The sequence below is a fragment of the Pholcus phalangioides genome, unplaced genomic scaffold (genome assembly GCF_987345545.1).
Source record: "Pholcus phalangioides strain wild (caught in Gottingen) unplaced genomic scaffold, Ppha-v1.0 ptg000009l_1, whole genome shotgun sequence".
Taxonomy (NCBI): Eukaryota; Metazoa; Arthropoda; class Arachnida; order Araneae; family Pholcidae; genus Pholcus; species Pholcus phalangioides.
This window is the reverse complement of record NW_028301602.1, coordinates 45,507,659-45,530,624: the sequence shown is the minus strand read 5'-3', so window position 1 is coordinate 45,530,624 and position 22,966 is coordinate 45,507,659. Positions and strand designations below refer to the sequence as shown.

At 39.1% G+C, this 22,966-nt stretch overlaps 1 pseudogene across 1 annotated transcript; it reads right to left on the bottom strand.

The window, feature by feature from the left end:
* Nucleotides 1-7,146: 7,146 nt before the first annotated feature.
* LOC149083184 (sterol carrier protein 2 pseudogene) lies at nt 7,147-18,492 on the bottom strand (annotated as a pseudogene). Its single transcript, XR_016193223.1, has 2 exons — nt 18,333-18,492; nt 7,147-9,328 (listed from the first exon to the last, which is right to left on the bottom strand). The product of XR_016193223.1 is annotated as a sterol carrier protein 2 pseudogene (transcript).
* Nucleotides 18,493-22,966: the final 4,474 nt, after the last annotated feature.

Here is a 22,966-nt window from a genome sequence, read left to right as displayed (position 1 = left end):
TCTGAGGAATTTCTAATGAATTGGTACATGCAGGAACGTTTGTGTAAATGCGTGGTCCCCCCTAACGTATTTATATTGTCAGAGTTTTGCCCTCCCTGCGTTTTACTTATACTGCTATCTGCCTTCCATATTTTGAAATGATATTGGCGAATGTATGAACTTTTATGTTGTGCTAGCTTACCCGTCACGCGTTGCTGCGATCTCAGAAGAAAGGAAATGAAGGAAAGGAAAAAAAATTAAAAAAAAACAACATCCAAAAACTGCCAGAAACCTTCGCGGGAGTGTATTCAACAACTTCCCAAAGTTTCATGGCGATCGGATGAATGGTGTAGTAATGCATAAAGAACAGACAGACAGACATACATTCGTTTTTATATATATAGATAAGTACCGTGTAAAGGTCCACCAGCTCTCTGCGGATAGTTTTCCAAATGGCAGACTGGCTTGCATTAACTAAATTACCATAAACCTCCAATTTGCAACTGCTAAAATTCTACTGATGCAATTCTGATGATCTTATCGGCCTCTTACTAGAAGTCACCAGACGAATTAAAAATAAGAAAGCATAATATGCGAAAAAATTAATTTTATTCCAAAAAAAAAAAACTTCCGAAAGTTTGATATATATTTCTAGGGCCGTAACTAGGCTGGGACAACCGGAGCACTGTCCCCGGGCCCACGAGTTGAATGGAAGGGTACCACAAAAGTTTACATTTGTTTTGCATAATAATAACCCTTTCAAGAGGGGCCCCAAGGAAAAGTCTGCCCCGGGGTCCCGATAAAGCAAACTACGGCCCTGTATTTTTCTAAATTTCAACAATGGGTAGGGTGGTCGGAATCGTTTTTTTTAGACATGTGACTGTTTGACTTAAGCTTAAACGCTCAGCATGCCCCCATTATCCAGCCATCCAGGGAGGATCAGCGTAGTAGTCCTTAAACCATGGCTCCCACATAGGGGGGGGGGGGGCCTGACAGGGCTCTCGCCCTGGGACCCGGGACGGTTATCATCATTTTTTTACTTTTTCACGCTATAAATTAACTACAGAAGGGGCCCGTTAAAAGTCTGACCGTGGGAGCCCGCAAAAGATCCCAGCCTAGGGCATGTATTCTAAGCTGCTGACGAAATTTTGCTGACGGGGGGGGGGGGGGGTCAGTTGACAAGGAGGGGAGGGGGGTCAAAAATGGCTGAAAATCTGCTTACGTAATATTTGAATGGCCCCTTGTATATATATATTCTAGTTGACTTTTTTTTAAATTATTTCCTTATTTTCTGACAGGTTTGCTCATGCTGTGTTGGCTGGTTGTACATTGTTGAGTATATTGCTTGTCTACCCGCAATCGATACTTTGTCGGTGATTGTGGATTCGAATCCAGTTTCTCTGACTGAACCATACTTTTTTTCCCGATTGCATTCAATTTGCAAGTCTGAGTTTGAGTGCTTTCCATCTTTCACAAAAGACAACTGAAAAAAAGGGAATTTGTTTTTGCTCAGCCGCACTAAGAGCAGTTTTACTCCCCGCAGCCTCAGGGATAAGTAGTACATTTTGATTTCAAAAATTAATACTAGGGGGGTTCGTCCCAGTGCTGCAAAAGATTATGGATGAATACGTGCTTGCCCAGCTGACCAGTATCATGACCCAAGTGTCAGCTTGAGGCTCTGAAGGACTATCTACTATCTTTTTCTCTCCCTAAGCGCATGGGCGGAGACATTCAGCTCCTCCTAGAGATAGAAGGCCTCTGAACTGTTTGCCATAAACGTCATTCAGACTACCTAGCAAGTTTGCCACATTTTGAAACACAGCATCCTATTTCGTTTCTTCTTATTTTGGCATAGAATCTTCCTGATTGGCTCACAAATACCGCATAGTGATTGGATGTGGGGCATAGAAATCATCAATTCTGAGCCCGATCATTTCTTTTCCTCACAACGATGATACTGGCACGAGCAGGGAATTTTTTCCTTGAATATTCTGAGGGAAAAATGGACTACTTACTGACGTCACAAGCAGACTGCGGAGGCCTTCTATCTATAGGAGGTGCTGGGACATCTCACTTCCAATATCAGAGGCGGAGCCGATCGATTCAATGTATATGCATAGGCTATATTTGAACTGACATCGTCATCATCATGTCCCCTCCAGCAATCATCATCATCATGCCACCCCCAGAGTCTATCTCCGCCTATGTCTATACAGGCGCCTATAGGCATGCTCAGTCTGGTTGAGTCGGAATTGTATTTCTGCTTGTTATCTAATAGTGCACATGTGAAAGTTAGTTTTATACCTAGATATAAAACCGAAGTGAAAAGGGAAAAATAAGCGATGATATGCTCAATGATAGTCTCCAACATGATGTCATTAGGGATCTCAGAGATTGGCGAAATAACAATGTTATCTCTATAACTATATTGCATGTTCAGGTGTAGCCATCTATCTTCTACAAGAAGTGAAAGTGAGAAACTTTAAATTGAGGGATATTTTTCTTAGTGCAATTTAAAATTTAGCCCCTTCACGTAAAATCTTATGACAACAAATTTGGACAATCTCTATTTCCAGTATCGGCGGTAATTCTAAAAAAAAAAAGTTTTCCCTTGTTCGCGGATGTTAGAAAAAGAGAGAAAGGGGAAAAAAAGAAATATAAGGGAAACTACAGTACAGTAAATAAGTAGATACAAGAGTGCTCTTTCGCTCTCACCTTCCCCTATGTTTCTTTTTCTATTTTATATACAGTATGTGTCAGGGCGTAGCCAGAAATTTCGTTCGGGGGGGGGGGGACCACTTTCATTTTGGGGGGGGGGACCAAAGTGACAGAACAATGGATTTGGTCATCTTTTTCCCTTTTTTCGGTCATTTTCTCACATTTCGGGGTGGGGGGGGGGACCAGACCCCCAAGTCCCCCCCCCCTCGCTGCTACGCCCTTGGTATGTGTATATATATATATATATATAGTGTGGAAAGATACATTATACGTGGAGGAAAAAAATCATTAAACAAGAGTATAGAAAGAACGGGGACGGAAAGAAAAACTTCCGTTCAAAGGGGTACAATGAAGCTTCGTGACGATGAAAAACAGAGATAAAACAGGGAAAGTTCGAATGAATTTCTTCTACTTTTCGTTTGGATGAGATATCTCGTCCGTGATCGTTCATTTTTGGGGGCGTGGTAACCGGTATTGTATCTCTGCAAACATATTTCCGCATCCAATTTAATCATTTCCTGTCTGTATCAAAAGCAACAAGTGGTCGCATCGTTTCGGTGTTATTCTGAACGGAATGGGATTCACGTGCAGTTTGTGTGTGTTTAAATGTAAGATTAATGCGGATTCAAGTCCACGTGAACATGATTCACGAACAATTTCGACTTTGCTAATTAGAGGGAAGCGGTGGCGTAGATTTTGAAGAGAAAGTAAAAAAAAAACTTATAGGTTTGATGTGGCGTCGTTTTCCTTGATCTCAGCAAGTAAAGGCCAGTTGGAAAGTACCTATTACTTTCAGATCCATGAAAGGTAAAAAAAAAACCCTAATAACAATTTCGAGTGGTGTTATTTTGGTCAATAAATGCATACACACAATAGCTTCAGCGTCGACAAGTGAAGTCGCTTTAGCTTTCACTTCCTTTTTCTCGATTGTTTCAAGCATTTTTTTTTCTCTCTCTCTTTTTTCTGTATTGTGTTTCGTATTTTCCTGTTTTCTTTCTCCTATAATAATAACATCGCGCAATTTTCCATAATTCACTTTTCCTGTGCGTAAACGATTGAAGAAGAGAATGTACATGTGCACTCATCACTCGTGTCAGGGCCATGTTTGAGGAAATCATACCTAGATATAAAACCCACGTGAAAAGGAAAAAAAAAGCGATGAGCTCAATGATAGCCACCAACATGATGTCATTATACCCAGGGATCTCAGAGCTCGGCGAAATAACAATGTTATCTCTATAACTGCCGAAATTTTCGATTTATAGAAGCTGAATCCATAGTACAGAACTGTGAACACTCTTCTCTGACTCGTACTTAGAGGATTGAGAGTGTCGAGATCACAGAAAATTGATACGAACTTCCTCTATATATTCATGAATTCACTGTTTTTATTTACGAAGAAGTCATAACCCCACGGTCACGGGTATTTTCTTTTGCCATGATTTCGAAAAGCATTGTCTCTCTCTCAAACTGACAACATAGGTAACAAAATTATTTTCCGGTTGTATTTTCCCAATAACGTAAGAATTGAAATGTTGCATTTCTGTCTTCCTTCCTTTTCAAAAAGTTTCTTTTGTTCCATCAATAAAAAAAATGTCCCCTCCCCACTTTTATCTATTGTTCCAGCTTGAAACAATTTTCCTCAAAAACTGGAAAAAAAAAAAAAATTCCAGACACTTTTTGTTCCTTTCTTATCTACAGAAGAAATCAAGAGACGCACGTGCACTTCATACATATCATAATTATCCCGGTATTCATCTAGTATGTCGTGTACGAATTCAGTATGACCATACATACGTCTCGTTCCTCGTTCTTACATGTTATTTCATTCCATGAAACTTACAGTGAAATTTTGAAAATCGTTTTCAGTACAATCAATGCTGGGCCTGATTTTCACATGGGCAAGCGGCATTTGCCCAGGATACTCACGGCTTTGGGGCTCAAAATTTAAACTATAAATACATTTGTGTACACAGGGTGAAGTCATTTCAACTAAAATACAGTAACTCATAAACCCTATACGTTATAAAAAACATAGTTCCAGTTACAAAAAGTATCCAAAAAACGCGTACATTTTATGATCTATTAGATATGTCATTTATTCTACTAAGTGCCGTATATATGTAATTGCCTAAGCCCGAAGTTGGCCACTTCGCGAACAGGTCGGCCCAGTTGATTCGGCTAATGTCTGAAATTCGGGCTTTCGCCGGCCCCCATATGCCGATCCGTATACACATGGATCATTAAGATATCGATATTCAGATTCCTTCGATCGTTAGGGTTGCCATAGCTAACTATGGCTAATTATAAATGGCCATAATTATCACAAAAGAAACGCCAACGCGGCGATGACCCCGAATCATAGGAATCTATATATGGGGCCGGCCAAAGTCCGAATTTCGGACATTGGCTGGGTCAACTTGGCTCGTCCCTTATCCTCTAACTTTCAATTAAGAAGTTGTTGCCATCTATTTGCTGAACCGAAGGAAAAAAAATCCATTTGCAAGTGAAATGTTAACCGAGATATTTTAAAGTTAAAAATCGCTGAAAATGAGGGAGAGAACATCGTATGAAGCGAAAAACAAGTTTTCCGTTATCATATTCTCTTCTTTCTCAGCAATTTATGAACTCAAATATCTCGGCTAATATTGAATTTTCTTTCTTGGAGGTGAAGCAGAGATGGGGGCAACAACTGTGAAAATTAGGGAATAGGTGGACCGTATAAAAAGTAACTTTGTACACATACGGCTCCCTGTAAAATAAATGACATGCCTGAGAAGTGCTCGTTATTTGAAAACTTTTTGAAAATAACAGTTTGTTTCTAACAAACCAACTAGATCAAAATCGTGAGGTTGACTTAGTTAATGCCCAATTTGCACATGGTTCCATCATATCAAATTTGCTGAAAAAAATGCTGAGTTGTTCGTATTTTTTACTTCCATTAACTGTTTCAAAGCTCTTCCAATATTTTCAATAACTTTACTCATGTTTGTGATGCATTTTTCATTTTTGTACATTCTAAATGCATGCATGTCTGCTTGAGGTAGATTTTTTCACCTCAAAATGTAGCTCGTAGCTCGAGCAGCCACAAAATATATTTGGATTCCAAATCTTCAAACTCAATAGAGCCAACATCACCTATATAAGACGACCGCGCGAAGCTTGCGACGGCACTGAAGGCCATTTCACATATTGCCATTGGATATAGCAGGCCGGCGAATGCGATATCTTTAACTATTTTTGCAATATATCCAACGGCAATAGGAGAAATCTGTGTGGCCTTCTTCTGTGACGTCACAGGCTTCGTGCGGAGACCTTCTATAGGTGGTGTTGATAGAGCCCGGAAGTTTAGGAAAGTGCCTAAACTTCCTTTAGTGCCTAAGCTCAAAATAGGCACTAAATAAGCATTCACAAAAATGGAAGGAAAAAAAGTAACTGAAAGACTATATATATATTAAGTGTCCGAAAACTGGCTAAAAATTGGTTGCACTTACTCTATTGCTTCAATTATGGCTTAAGATAACTACATTATTTTAAAAATAAATGATTTTATGCCAAAAATAAAGTGTTTGTGGCACCTCAGTTATGATTAGTTCGATTCCAGGGCCTCGCACCTGTCACACGACCCTGAAGGCATCTGTGGTCAATTCAGTCTTATACTAAATACCTAAAATAGTTTTCAATGCATTTGTGGTGCAAAAAAGTAAAATGGGCTCCAGAGATCTTTCAACTACTGAACGGCGCTGGATGAGCCAAGGCGCCAACTGATGCGTTTGTCTGAAACAAAAGTATTTGTGCCTTACACCATCCGAACCAAGCGAAGTTAATGCAGGACAACACTGAGTTTTTTTTTATCTCTCAGGCACTTGAACCTATTCGCGTTTGAACAGGGCAGGAAAGATTGGGTTGATTTTAGGAGAATCAAAAGTTCTCCACGTACAAAATATCCAAGTTCAACAGAATATGGTCTTTTTCTTTCTTTCAAATCGAGCACAACTCAGGTATATCGCCACTTATTGGCAATTTACCACCTAGTGATTTGTGCTGGAAGTGTAAGTGGGTGTACCTAACAGTCTGCGTGCGTATGTGATTTGTCAGTGTTGCCATATATATTTATACCGTTTGTAGGCCTGTTTCTTTCTGTGATGAGACTTTTTAACGGGGCGATCGGCTCGCATTCGAGCCTCGAAGGTGGGAACCAACCACAGAAAACCAACTTCAGCCGAACACCACTATGACTACCATAGCGGCAGAATGTGGCCTCCGAAATTCACAAGTAAACTTAAAACAATGTTGGGCATGTATGACAAGAAAAAAGGTGTTTTTACAAAAAAAAAAAAAAAAAATTGAAAAAGGCAAAATCGGGCATTTTGCGTGAACTTCCGGGCTCCACTTTAAAAAATAGCCACGTTTCAAATTTGTTGAAGCACAAATTCTTCCACACATTAGTAAAGAAAAACAAAAAATATATATTTTATTTTAACAAAACATATTCTCTGAAAAATTTCTTTTCACATTGAAATAAGAAATAAAATTCTGTAATTTAATGTTCCTAGAACACATTTAGAATTGTTTTAATAACACACACACGCACTGGTTGGAATAAATTCTTACAATGTCTTTTTGCGGGAATGTCATTATACATAACCCATCGAGTGTATTGGTTAAAAAAAATTCAGTTTTCAAAAATTCAATCAACAAAGAATTTTTTCTGGATATCATGACGAGGATTTTTCACCTCGGCATAATATCCAAGAACAAAAGTCTTTCCTTCACACATTGGGCTGAGAAAAAAAATCATCTCAAATCTCACTAAATTCATTTTGTTCATATTCTGATGGCAAAAAAAAAAAAACGTATTCATATATTAACGTATATTTTAAGCATAAAATCTGATTAAAATTCGGATCATTTAAAATTTCTCTTCTTTGGCTTCGGTGCTAAAATATAACATCTAAAAAAACTGACGTATTTATGCCTTAAAGTTTCGAGAGCAGGATATCTTTCAAGTACAAGAATTTAGTAATGAGTCCAACGTTTCCTTGCAATTTCAATTTCCCAGAGAAGAAAGCGTTTTCTGGCGTGTACTTCCTCTCCAGCAGATCGGACAGGACACTGTCGTTGAGGGTAACCGTGCAATCGCTCTTGACATCCGGATCGAAACTCACGCCGATCTTCCCGTTATCGACGTTTATCACTCCGACGGCCATGTAGTCGGACTTGTCATCTCGAACTCTGACCTTGAACGAGCCTTTCAACTTCTTGTCGATGACTTCCTCGACGTAATCGATGATACTCTCTGCCAACGTGAAAAACGAAGCGGATTTCAACTTCTTCATATCTTCCGGAAGCTCCAATGGCTTCCTATCTGAAGAACTTGGGTTGGGAGCCGATGGTCTCAACTCCGGAAAACCGAGCCTATACAATCCGACGACGACAGCACCGCCAAGACCGATGTTATGCTGTAGAGCGAGTTTGGCTCCTGGAACTTGTCTTTCACCAGCTTCGTTACGCAACTGCCAACAGAGTTCGGAGCACTGCGCTATTCCAGTTGCACCGAGGGGGTGTCCCTTCGAGATAAGGCCTCCGCTCGGGTTGACAACGTAGCGACCTCCGTATGTATTATTCCCGGAATCAACGAGTTCTGCACCTTTGCCGACTTCGCATAATCCCAATGCCTCGTAGGTGATCAGTTCGTTTGTAGAGAAACAGTCGTGAAGCTCTACGACGTCGACATCAGAGGGCCTTATGCCCGTCTTGCCGAACAAATTCTCAGCAGCTCTATGGGTCATGTCGAAACCAATCATTTTGATGCTTGTCTGTTCGCTGAACGAACTCGGAACGTCGGTTGCCATTTCCATACCGACAATCTCCACCGCTTGGCTCTCCAATTTATGGTCTCGAACGAATTTTTCCGACGCCAGAATAGCCGCTGCCGCTCCATCCGAAGTCGGGCAGCACTGAAGTTTAGTCAGAGGCTCGTATATGACCGGAGAATTCATGATTTGCTCAAGGCTATATTCATCTCGAAACTGGGAATAAGGGTTTTTGACAGAATGCTTATGGTTCTTGTAAGCGATCTTGGCAAAATGTATCGGTTTCGTACCATACTTTTGCATGTGTTCCCTGCCGGCACTCCCGAAGAATTGAGCAGCTACAGGGGAACTCTCGAAGCCATGCGTTTGAGAGAGAACGGTCACGTGCTTTTCCATCGGGTTCGTCCTATCGTCGAACTTGGAAGTCAGTGAACCTCTGGCCATCTTTTCAAATCCGACTGCGAGTGTGCAATCTGCGAGTCCCCCTTCGATCAATTGTTTCGCCATGAAAAGAGCAGTGGCACCAGTCGAGCAGTTGTTGTTCACGTTGTAGATAGGGATGCCGGACATGCCAACTTCGTAAAGAGCTCTCTGGCCACAGGTGGAGTCGCCATATACATAACCTGCAACCGCTTGCTGCACCTGTTGGTACTGGATTTTCGCATCTTTCAGGGCTTTAGTTACAGCTTCGACCGCTAGATCAGGATAATCTCGTCCATGGGAACCTGGCTTCAAGAACTTGGTCATCCCGACTCCGATGACAAAAACCCGAGACCTTACCGATGCCATCGAGTATCGGTGATAAGAATCTTCCCCTGCAAATAAACATCATAGAATTAATGATAAAAGCACACACAGGAAGGTTAATTTCCTTCTATCGAACACACCATGAAAATAACGAGGCCTTCTCACAGTATCATGGCCCTCAGGCAATGTTATGCTATAAGGCAGTGATTCTCAAAGTATGCGTCGCGGTTCCTAGTGGCGCTGCGGCGAGATAGTGATATTGATGTGTGAATGTTCGTTGCTTTGAAGCAGTTCTTTGTTGGACTATTCAGGGAAGCCGTGAACGGACATTGACTAGGGCAATCTAGAACGTTCCAGATCTCCTTGTTTTCTTTACCTCTTTTCTCATCATCGCGAAGCTTCATTGTAACCCCGAATGGAAGTTATAGCTTTTTCTGTCTTTCTATATAACTGTTTAGTGATCCCACCATAGATAATGCATCTTTGTTACTGCCAAAGAACGAAATCGGCCGGTTCGCAGTTGACCCAGTCAATGTCCGAATTTCGGGCTTTTACCGGCCCGTATATATCGATCCCTAAGATATCGATTCCTTTGATCGTTAGCGTTGCCACTGCTAACAATAATTGTAAATGGCCAAAATTATAACAAAAAATACGCCAACATGGCGATGATCTCCGAATCATATGGATCGATAAGTCCGAAATTCGGACATTGGCCGGGCGGGTCAACTGTGCCGGCCAGTTCGGATTTCGAGCTTTGGTAGTAACGCGTGTGTGTGTGTGTACATATATATGTGTTGTGTTTCGTCGGCATCAAATAGCTAGAACCAGCTTCTTTCAATAACTACATAGGAGATTGTGAAGGATCCTTTATCCTTCTATTTCTAACATGCGAACAAGTAAACTACTAGTTTGTGATATTTATTGCCGATCTTCAAATACTTATCATTCAAATTTGTAGTCAAAAGCCTTTACGAGAAGGGGGTTAAAGCTGATTCTCTTAGAGACATCGAATTTCAAAAGTATGCATAAGTTAACCTGTACATTTTGATACAATTAATTTCGATTCACTATTCTACTTATAATGATACGAAAAGTTAATTATATGTGTAAAGGGCAGCAGCACAAATATGCAAACCGACTTTTTTTGACGGATATTCATTTGAAATAATTTCAAAACATACGCAGCATTTTGTTACAAACTTATAGAAATAAAAAGGTTCATTTCTCTATCGAAAAATAATTTTGCGACTCATATTATCCCTCTCTTGTACTATCATGGCAAAAATATCAGCAGCATCTTTTTTCCTTGAAAAATTATCCCTCTTACTATTTTTATAACATGTATTTCATTAAAGAATCCACCAAATAAGGAAAAACTCTCTTAAAATAATACTAATAAACCCTCGGCAATAAATTCGTTGATGCAATGATTCGCTCAATTTCTAGTTGATTAGATATTTATGTTTTGACGAGAATTTAAAGGGGGAAAAAACTCTCATAAATAATATATTCTAGCTAATTTTTCCGTCTAAAGCAGTGATTCCCATCGGGGCGGTAGACGCTACGGGCATAACATAGGATCCTATGGGTTAGATTGCATTGGGGGCGATGGGACAAAAAAGATTGGGAACTATGGTCTACCGCCCCGCCCCCCTGGGTAAATTCCATCGTCCCCCACAGAGGCGTTAACGTCCACGTTGGGAATCACTGGTCTAAATAAAGGAAGAGGTTCTTATCAAAGCCTCCTAGAAGTCAAGATACCCTTATAATGTGCTCGTTAAACCAGAATTTAGATCAGTTTTCCATTTGCATCACGTCCTATTTCAAGAGAAAAACAAATTTCTCAGCTCAATTCTTAAGTGGGGGACCCGAACAATTAATGTTAATATCTTTGCCCAGCGGTTCGTTCCAGCGACTCTTGGAAAGCAATACCCCCCGCCCCCCCCCCCCCAACTTCGGATACCACTGATTCAAACAATCAACCCTTTAATGCATCGTTTTGCCGACAAGCTACAATCGATTCATAATTGATTGTTCCATTTAATTGACATTAAAATTTTTTTTTTCATTTTCTATTTTTCTGGTGATATAGTCCATAGAAACTAATGGCAAATTTTAACTTGAAAACATTGGAAAAAAATATGGTAAATTACCATACCATGTTAAAAACATTGTAGAAAAATCTACCAAGAAGAGATCTATGTTCATCCACTTATCACAGATTTTGCCACTCTCTCTCAGCGCTTCTGATCTCTCATCATTTTTCACGTGCTAGATCATCATATTGAGTTTTATGGGTGTTGTGTATATTTTATTAAGTATATTCTTATTTTATTGTATGTCGTTTGTTTTAAAATTTATTTATATTTTTAACATATCTTCGCTTGCGTTTTTTGCGTGTAATCGTTTTTACTGATATTGCTACTTTTTCTCACGAGTGATATTATATTTTAATTTGCAATTACATGCAATTTTTTTTTTCGTTTTTTTAAATTTTTTACTTTATCATATACATTGAATTTTATTTGTACATACACGTGTATTTTATCGTTTGTTATGTACGTATTCGGGAATTTTTTTACGTATTTATTAGTGTCACCTACATATGTTCGCGCGTGTGTGATTAATTTATTGACGTCCCTCTGCTTTTTCTTTCTAATTTCATGGATTGCTTGTATTATGCACCTAGTGAAGTAAGAGCTCTTTGGCCTTTCACAGGTTTGTATAATAAATAAAAAAAATAGCAAAAAATTTCCTTTATTCAGCACTTTTTTCCCTCCAAAAGGATATTTACTTGACTGTTATTTAGAAACCTTCAAATCTTAGAAAATGACTGACAGAAATTCAATTTTTCATTTGGAAAGAATTCACGAGATTCCACAATATTTTATTCATGAAGAAAAACAATTTCGAGTATTCGGATTTTGACACTAAATGCGTTAAGGGTTAGGTTAATGACCCGTCTTTATGACAATTTTGAAAGTGAGTCCCGGTCTAGTTGGTCCTCTTGCGTATGAAATGATCATGCGACGAAACCTAATGGGTTATGAGCAATGATGGGATTGCGCAAACCTCAGAAACGGATACAACACATCCTATTATGTGCCAAATCGTCAGAGTTCAGAGTATCAAACATTAACCGTGAAATTAGAAATCGATCGTTGAATAAATAGAAAGAAATTTCAAAACAAGAAAATTCTTCGTTTTTGTTGCCACACGGAATCATTTCAAATACGGTAATTTCGTTTTAATGACAAATGCCACTCGTATCATAACAGTGATAAGAGAATGCTAGATTAATGCTATCTCTGAGATGATGCATTCAAAGTTCAAAGCGCTAAGTCAAAAAATTAAAAGAAATGTAGAGGCTATGATTTTTTTGCAGTTATATTGTTTCTATCTCTTATAATCTAATTATAATCTTATAACTCGCGAATCCTGAAACCTCTTGCCATCGTTTAGCTAGTGATGATGACCAGAGACTTTAAAAAGCAGTTATTGAAGGAATGACTTAGTCAAACTCTCTTAGATTTAACGCCCCATGTACACCAGAAATTCGTTAATTTGATTGGGTAATTCAAACTTTTACGAACTTCCTTTTAGTTTTCCATCTAATTTAATGTTAAAATTTTGAAAATGTTTTGAATGTTTTGGATAATTCGAAGTTGCAGGGAAAAAATTTTGTATGAGCCAATTTAGTTGGGAAAAATTCTTCAAGAAGTCAGAGTTTGTTTTATTTGATCAAGTTGTTTTGAAAACAACAAATTTTCAAAAACAAATATAAGTTCGAAAATTCGTCTTTTTTCTACTCTTTCTTTGATAAATTAATGTTCATTTTAACGTTGTCCAGCTGGAAGGCATCGAGAATGTGTACCACTTGATACCGATTATATTTAACCTACGGATCAATCGATACATAATCAAAACTGGAATCTTTTTTATCGTCATTAAGAGTACCGGAAAGTACAAATTGTAATAAGTTAATGACAAGTATATTTCCATGATAGCATAAGAATGATAAGCAAAATTTGGGAAACAGTTTCGTAATGGATGATCACGAATTATTTTAGTAAATCAAGTTTTGAACACGGTCAAGAAATTTTGCAGAAATGCTGATTCCAGAACAGTGGAATAATGTAGCAACTAATATCAATTATTACAATTATAAAATTATTAAAATCTGGAAGATAGTTTTGTAACTGATGATAAAATAATAACAATTATTATTTTCCTATGTGAATGTTGATGATTAAGTTGCAAGTTATAGTCAGTTTACAGATTCAGGATAGATCAATTGGATAATTCCAAGTTTATTCCGCTGACTATGAGCCATTGTATTTCCATTGTATGAAGTTCCATTGTATTTAGCAGAATTCTAGAGCTATAATAAGTTTGAAGTTATATCGGATCACTGCTAATCCCGTTTGCTTATATCCCTCCTCGAGACAGAGTGGGAGCCATGTTCTGGTTTGGTGCTAACCCCGTTGCAATCCCTGTGTGTGAAAGATTCATTGACAGAAAATTTCTGGTGCTAAGTGGGGGTTGGCACTAAATCGGGAAGGCCACAATGGGGTTCGACTGTATATTTATATACTTCACAAAACGAACTACTCCGTGCTTCAGTGAATTTCAATTTTACAAACAGGCATGTTTGTACGTATATAATGCGTTGGTGTAGGCTTTCACGGCCGGAGTCTAATTGAGAATGAAAACCTAAAAGCCCTGAAAGTCCTTGGTCGAACGCAGAGATGACCAAGGTCCACCTGCGCTGTGCCACAGTCACTCGCGAGAGGAGTGTACTGCACTATCCGAAGTCTGGAAAATGTGTAAAGTGGCCTGTCATTTTGCGGAGCACCCGCACTCCAGACGTAGGCTATGACATATTGAATATATGGATTTTGTATCATTTCATTCTAATATCTCGGGTTTTTCTACGCAAGCGCAACAAACACCTTAGCAACCTCGTGAGAAGTATATATATATGTATTATATTTCATTGTATTGATTAAAAATACTTATCATCAAAAAAAGTATTATTTTAGTATAGGCATTTTTGCAATGAAATATTCCACCATAAATATATTTGATGCAAATGTAATTATGTATAGAAACGCAATTAATTTGCATTGGTTTTAAATATCCCTTGTTGAACTGGATTTTTGCTCAACCGGCTGACCCTCAGTCCCAGTTGAACCGGTTAATGGAGGTTCAAGTATATTGGAGGATTGTATCTGGTCTGATGCGTAGTTACAATATTACAGGATAGAGTGTGCCTTTGATTAATTTACGGTTACAATTTTTCTCGAGATATTCTGCACGCTATCCATTTAAGGGTGCTTAAACATACGCTGGGGGGTGGGATTAAAGGGCTTAACGGTGGATGCAGAATATGATGGATTAATCTCAGTAAAAATTAATTTGTCCGATCAAGGAGCAAACTAAATGCGGAGAAATTCCCACGTTCGAACAAGTTAAGCATATTTATGTAATTGCATGTTTATTATTAGCCAATATCTCTGATCGCTGCAGGGCATGTGATTTTTTTTATGATCAATTCTCGCCGTTCCTCAATTTCTTCTTCCTTATGCGTAATGTTGACTTTCAACTTTCTTTAGCTCTAAGCTATTTTATAAGGCGATTAGTTCGGTTCCTGAGATAGAATAATTAATATTATCGTAGAAATGTTGCATAGGATTAAAAGTGGAAAAGAAACGAAGAAACGGAAATTCGAGCAACCTTGACCCATTGACTGCAGAGAGAGAAAAAAAAAACGTTTAACGTTTGAGGTAATTAGGAAGAAAAGAACGAGGAGAGAAACTCGGAAGTATCAATATAAGTAAAAAAAGTGCATAGTAAAAAAGCTACCTATTACTCATTTCTTGGAAATCTCTGTTATCCATTTTCTCTTTACGTAGAAGTCTTTTAAGAATTAATTTCTCCGATAAAATTCTTTGAACCAGTTGATTCCCAAAGTGGGGCCCACACCCCACGAAGAGGGGGCACAATTTGGGAACCAGTTTTTCTAATTGAGGCTTAGTAATTTTCATAACGCACACCATTTCATACTAATACAATTTTTTAAACAACTTCATGGTGACTTCTTTTCCACTATACTCTCATTTCGTTCTTTTATTTATCGCTTCCAGTGTATTCATTCGAATATTTAGACCAGGGGTTCTCAACCTTTCTTTTATCTGTGACCTAAAGCAAACACGATCTACTTTACGAGCCATGGATCAGTGTGGTTTTAGAAAATAACTATAAGCCATTGGCAAACTTGAGTGCATTTATAACAGGATTGCGAGCTTATTTGTACGGCCCATCTCGGAAGCCCCTGTGTGTGTGATTCCCACGTATGGATTTCCACCCATTAAGAACTATTGCTTTAGACCACACAAGTGAATGATCTTTTTAACAGTGTTACAAACAGTAAAAAAAATTTCCCACTAGGTTCTTCTAGAACATCATAGTTTATGAATAGAACATCTTCGAACTAGAAAACGGGCTTTTCTGATTTGCCCAAAATTTTATTCCATGTGAAAATTAATACCAGAATTAATTTTATTCATGTTTCCGATGGCCATACGCCCCGTATATCTCGGGACGTTCCAGTATTTTCACGTAATTTAATAATAGATTACTAGTACACAGGAGAATTTTTGAAAAAGTCTAGGAAACAACTAGCAACTAGATGGGTATTTTTTCCAACTAAATGACTGAAAAAAAGACCAGATCTAATTGGCAAATAACTACCTAAGTTGGCAACACTGCGTTTTGGCTTCCTTCACGTGAATAGAAGTTCGCTTTTAGAGTAACAGTAATTACAAGTTACGGGAGAAAGCACCTGAACTAGTGGGGGGGGGGGAAGGAGGCAAGAGCCCCGGGTAGCAGTTTTGACGAGGTGGCAAAATGACGGGGGGGGGGGGGTTACGTCAGGATTTTAGAGATGCTTTGGTGGGGCATGACCTGAAAAACATTGGGAACCACTGCTTTAAATCCTTCAAGTACCACATTATGAAAAATAGAAATATTAAAATATAAATATGTATAACGATAATAATGAATAATTATCATGAAAATTATTTGGTAGGTCATTTTAGGTTTAATTAAAGACAAGAAAAGTTTTTTTTTTTAAATACTTACACACCACAAATTATTTACGCTGGTACTTTGAAGTACCGTCAGTAGTCAAAGGGTAGACACGTATTTACAGCGGCGGCAATTGCGAGAAGTAGCGAATTTGAGGAATGAGTGGTCACGAAAATTAATGGAATGGGAGAACGATGGCAAAACTTGTACAGCCCACAGACGGCATAAATGCGCCTCTGCCTAAAGAGCGACGGAGTAGGTTAGTGAGTGACCAAACGAGAGGAAGTTTGAAGAATGTAAGCGACCTAAAATGCAAAGAACCAAATCCGTGAGTGACCAAAAAAGTGACCCAGAAAGTTTGCAAGCACGTGAGTGATAAACACAGTGACTTAGAAAGCAAAGGACCAGGTCAGCCAGTGACCAAAAGTGGAATTGGAGATTTTTCAGGCATGTGAGTGACCAAGAACGGGACCTGGAGAGTTTGCAAGTATGTGAGTGACCTAGAGAGTATGGGACCAGGCCAGTGGACGACCAAAAGTGTCACATACCGGACACCAGGTCGATGGGCGTACTTTATTCGCAGTCCCTACCGTTTTCCGTGACTGGCGATTTTTTTAGCAATTTTAGCGATATAGTTGGCAACTTTACTTGCCTTTTTCGGCTGTGAATGGCAAATTTACTTACCTTTGAGAATTTTAGGCTGTAACTGACATTTTACTTGCATTTGAGTTGACTATTTTACTTTTTGGCTTTAATTGGCTATTTCGCTTTTTTTTGACTGTAATTGAACATTTTACTTTTTTTTTTAAAACAATTTTTGTGGCTGCAATTGGCACCTTTACTTAGCTTTGACAATTTTTTCGGCTGTAACTTAAATTATTTTGACTGTAATTGCCATCTTTACTTCCCCCGACAATTTTTGGCTGTAACTGGTAGTAACTTTACGTGCCTTTGACAATTTTTTTCCGGATGTAACTGGAAGCGTTACTTGCATTTGACAAACTTTTCGCCTGTTTATGGCACCTTGCCTTGACAACTTTTCTTTGGCGACATTTCGTTTTTATATGAAAGAAATACAGTCAGTGGGTATTTATCGTGTTGCGTCAAAACAAACTTCTTTCTACCGATACAACTTCCGCCGACCGGAGGTTGTGCGGGCACACCCTCATTTATATCTCAGATTTCAAGACGTTAGTTGCTCGTATTTTATATATTATTTCGGCACATTTCAGAGGACAAATCAAATGATTCACATTCACGGTTGTGTGTTAAAATTGTCATTTATTGCCAAACGGGCAAATTCATTTTCTTTCCTTGTCGGCACTTGCAATCCAGGGCGATGCAACGTTTAGTTCCGTTGGATCGTCCAGCATGTTTACGGGAGATAAATTTCCTTTTTATTTTTTGGCTCCTAAGAGAGGCGATCACCCCCAAAGCCTCCTAGATACTTCTAGGAGGATTTGTCACCCCCCCCCCCGGATCCGCACATGCTATATATATATATATTTTGTTTTTTCTGCCGGTGACTATTTTCAACAGTAGTAGATAATATTTACGCGAGTCAGATATTAAAAACATTGAAAATTACGCTCGAAACGTTCATTTCAAGTGATAAATTCCTTCTGATCGATAGAGTATTTCCAGACGATGTAAAAGATGGCAACATTCTAAATGGGAGAAATAAAATTCCGCCGAGTCATCGCATCAGCTCACAACAATGATGTGATCAACAGCAATTCACATTTTTTATCTCATATAAGTAGGTGAACACGATAATAAAGAATTATTGATTAAGGCTCGTGAGAAATGTTTTTTGTTTGTTTGAAGAGCGACCACAAAATATATACGTTATTGTAGCCAAATACACGAACACGCCCCCGTTATTTACGCAGCAGCAGCAGCAGCCAAGTGAAATTGACGAAGAGAGAAAGTAAAGAAAGAGAGGTTGTGTGTGTGTTTGTAATACGAGTAGATTCTTACCTTTTGCAAGGAAACCAACTTTACCGAGAGAGAGAAAAGGTGAATCGGCTTTTCTTTTTTCTCTACACAACTGATTCTTGCGCGCACCTGTATAAACCAACAACAACAAAGTCGACTTGAAGATCAAGGGTTTAAAACCACGGGTTTCATTATCGCCTGGGGCATCAAACAAATATCACATGACCGGCGTCAGAGCGAGCAGATGGCGCTGCGATCGCCCTTTATCGGGAACGACTGCGCTGTGAGGGGGGGGGGAGGAAGGAAAGAAATTGTTTCCTGCTTGTGCGCGCGCCAAAAAAGAGACGCGCGACAAATATTTCAATTTTTTTTTATTTTATTTATTTTTTGGTGAGAAAAATGAAGCAGACACGTGATGGCGGTTATCGTTCATTGAAGATACGAGTCTGGGAAACAATTTTATCAGATAAAATATCATTTTTGAAAACGTAAACAACCTCAAAACCTTGTGCAGAGATACGGGGGTCATGAGAACTGAGTGCTATACCAAAGACTCCTAGCTATTACTAGGAGGCTTTGGCTATACCCCCACAACCAGGAGTAGAGCCCCTAGGCTGGGACCTTTCGCGGACTCCCCGTTCAGACTTCTCACGGGCACTTCTATAGTTCATGTATAGCGTGAAAAAGAAAGCAAAAAAATTATGAGAATTGTCCCGGGCCCCAAGGCTAGAGCCCTGTCAACCCCATCCTTGGGGCCATGACCCCCCACCCCCTACACCTCAGCATCTATCACAAATGATGTAATGTATAAATGTGCATACATGGCCAACCCGTGGGCCAGATGTGGCCCTCTGAGAATTCTGATGTTGCCCGCAACCTCAAACCTAGTTTTGTGAAAATAAACTAAACCGCACATTTATAAATCACCAAAGTCATCCCCGTGCAGTTCCACACCTACTCAAGTAGCCCGCTGCACATTCCTAGGTCACTTAAGTGACCCGCAGCGTATTTACAGATATTACTTAAGTGATCCACAGTATATGGGTTCAGCTCTCACTCCTTTATTTTGCAATTTCTATTGCAGTTTAAAATTTAGAATATTTGAAATTTTGACAATTTCAGAATGGCCAATTCGGCAACTTTACGGACTAATGAGGGGGGAAAAGGCAGAGAGAACTACACACACACATAGCTTCGAAAATTCATTTCACTGTTTCAAGCATTTATATCTCTTCTCAGATTTTTAGTTGCTCGTATAAAAATACTATTTCGGTGTATTTCAGTTACAGATCACTGTTATAGTTTACTCGAGTGATTTGGGCGTATTTTCAGAGCATTTAAGAGAGCCGTGGCACATTTTCAGATCACTGAAGTGACCCGCAGCATAGTTCCAGATCGCTTAGTGACCCGAGGCACATTCCCAGATTACATAAGTGGCCTCTGGTGACTCTCCAAAATTTTGAGCACAATTGATGTGGCATTTACAACTACTGTTGGCATCATCATCATCTCATGCTACTGCCTTCCCCTAGCTATTCAAGTCAATAAAAGAAAAAATATCCACTCATTCTCTAAACATTTTTTGGCATTAGATGTGATCATGTGGGACATTAAATTGAGAATGTGACTTCAAAGCATGGTGAAGCTTGCTGCTGTTGTAATTTAACTCTTTATCTACCACATTATGAAAAATGGAAAATTATTATCATGTAAATTTTCTCTGGTAGGTCATTTCAAGTTGTAACTAAGGCATACGAGATTTGTTCAAAAAGTATCCGACCATAATTTTTGATGCGTAAACCAATGAAGCTAGGGAGTTGTGTTTTGGTGATCCTATATATAGTGCGCATTCTTGAATATTTACTTGCTTTCAGAAGCTGTTAGTCGCCGGCAGATCACCGATGAATAATGAAGTGACAAATTCTCGAAAAATTCAAATACGTTTCATTTTTCTGAGGGCCCTCTTCTCTTGCGGCCCCCGGGTCATGCCCAGGTGGTCCCATGCGTTAAGACGGCACTGCCTACGATAATATCACACTTCCGTCATAGTTTGAAAAATTGATGGCAGATGGCAGCACTACGTTAGGTTCACAATACGTAACATTACAACATGCACCAATTCGTTAGAAGTTTCACAGACGAATATGGACGAGCTGCATGTTGTATGGTTTAGTAGCAGTAGTACGGATTTCAGTGGCCAGAGCTCAACGATTTTATTTTTGATTTTATTCGTTTTTCTATGTAAAGTAGCTATTTTCTAAAAATGGTCGGCGGGCCACAGAAGAAATCTTGAAGGACCACATTTGGCCTGCAGGCCATGGGTCGAAGACCCCTGTTGTACTGCATTAAATTTTATGTGAGGCCTGGTGATTCCAGAGTGAAAACAATCCGCAAGATTCGGCAGACCCTCGAAGATGAAGAAATGGGTATCACTCAGATAAAGGAGTGGTGCAACAACTTGGTGGACGCACATCAATGGAAAGTGAAGCACATTCTAGCAGGCCCTTAACGTCCAGAAATGAGATCGTTATTTACCAAATGAGGTGATGCATGATCATCCAATCACGATCAGATAACTTGCAGACGAGGCGAGCATTAGCATTAGATTCGGTCATTCTATTTTAGAACGATATACAGAACGGTAATACTGACGATTAGTGAGATGCTATATCAAAGTTATGCAGTCCGTCTTTTTTGACTACAGTGGCGTGGTTCATCACAAGTACGCACCACACGGCACAACTATCACGGCACAACTATAAGAAGTACTACCGATAGGTTCTGCGTCGCAACAGCCCCTGCTGTACAGCAACACGAACAGTTGAAGCTTTCACAATACATTGACGTAATAAGCGAAAAGTGAGCTCTCCAGTTATTTGGTTACTTACCCATGATGAGAACACATATGATCCTCGTGTTGCGAACGTCTGTGAATCATATCACCCAGGTGATTTGCATAAACACGGCTGTCACTTGGATTAGTGAAATTTATGAAATATTCACTGGCCAATGCGTGTGTTGTTAAAAATAGAAAATGCTTTGAATAATGAAATGGTCTTTCATGTCAAGGCCTTAAACTTCATTGAAATATGAACCATAACTCGTAGACCCTGAATGAATGAATGTTGTTTTTACTTTGTTGAAGATTTCCCTAAAACCTATCAAAGAAGAAAGATGACGACTGTCAGTCTATAGTCGTTGGCCATGAAACGAGTAACTACATCGGAAAGTATGTATGTAATGATTAATATTAAATTTATAATTACAATAATTACTCTTTTCCTGTTTTCCGAGTAGAAGAAGTTCGACGATTGCAACATTCAAAGGGGCGACGACACTTTCAAACGGTCATCGAGTTTTATCGCGTACAATTTGAATGTTAAATAAAAGAATCGCGCAATGTTTAGACATTTTTTGAAAGTCTTATAGCATCAGCTGAACTGGCACCATCTAGGAAAAAATCTTTTCTCATGATAACTGATATGTCCACAAGTAGTATAAAGATATCAATTTTTTTTAGATTTCGCACGGCAAAGGCCTCCACAGGCACCAGAGCCATGCGATATTTTAACATTCCAATTTCTACTTGGTTCTTTCTTCATTTCGAACCGAGCACAATTCCGGTCAATCGCCATGGGCAATTTATCATCGAGTAATTGTGCCGGAGGTGTGAGTGTGGGTACCTAACACTTTGATTGCGCATCTAGTGTTGTGTCTGATTTTTCAGTGCTGTCATCTATATTCCAGATTATGTGTGAAGTGTAATGATTGAATATTTGTATCGTTGCAGGCCTGTTGCTCTCTGATTTTCAACAGGGACTTAAACGGGGAGATCAGTTCGCATTCGGGGCTCGAAGGTGGGAGCCAGAGGAAACCAACTTCAGCCGACCACCACCACCACTACGACCACTAAACCACACATACACCACGTCCACATTCCTTTCCGAAGTTTCTAATGAATTGGTACATGTTGGAATGTGCTTGTGGGCGTCGTGAACCTAACGTGGAGTGTGTTTCTGCGTACCACCATTTGAAGATTAAAACTCCATATCAGTGGTGCTGAAGGCCAACTATTTAATAACCATTACCAATATCAAGAGGGCGTGGTAGTCCAGGTCGATAAGATACTCGTCTAAAGTACTAAACGATGTTTAGAAATGTCGCGAGTTCGATACCCGATTCGTCCTCGTCAGAAATAAAACTATTCGACGCTTTGGTGAATATATTGGTGTAAATCGCATTTACTTTTATCCTCTTGAAACCTGAGGCAAAACTGACTTAATGTTTTAAGACTATTATTAATGACTAATTAATTTGGGTGGATGTATTTACTATTACCATTTGAGTTGGGTACCCTTTTTTGCGTATACCTCAAGTCTTAACTTGAAAAAAGAATCATTGAAAATCATTTAAAGCCATTAAAAATGAGGCACACGCATATGTACCTATGGAGTGAATAGGTTGATTTTTTATCAATTTTCGAAATATGTCCAGGACTTTTCATCCACCCTATATATCGAATGTTCCATGCTAGAGTTTGGGATAGAAAGACTTCATTTCTCGTTGGTTTTTTTAGCAATAACTAACTAGTATATACACGCCTTTTCATTCTTCATCTTTTTTTATAAGGCGATTAATGTTGTCACACGCAGACCTAGAGTACGAAGACGGCGAAT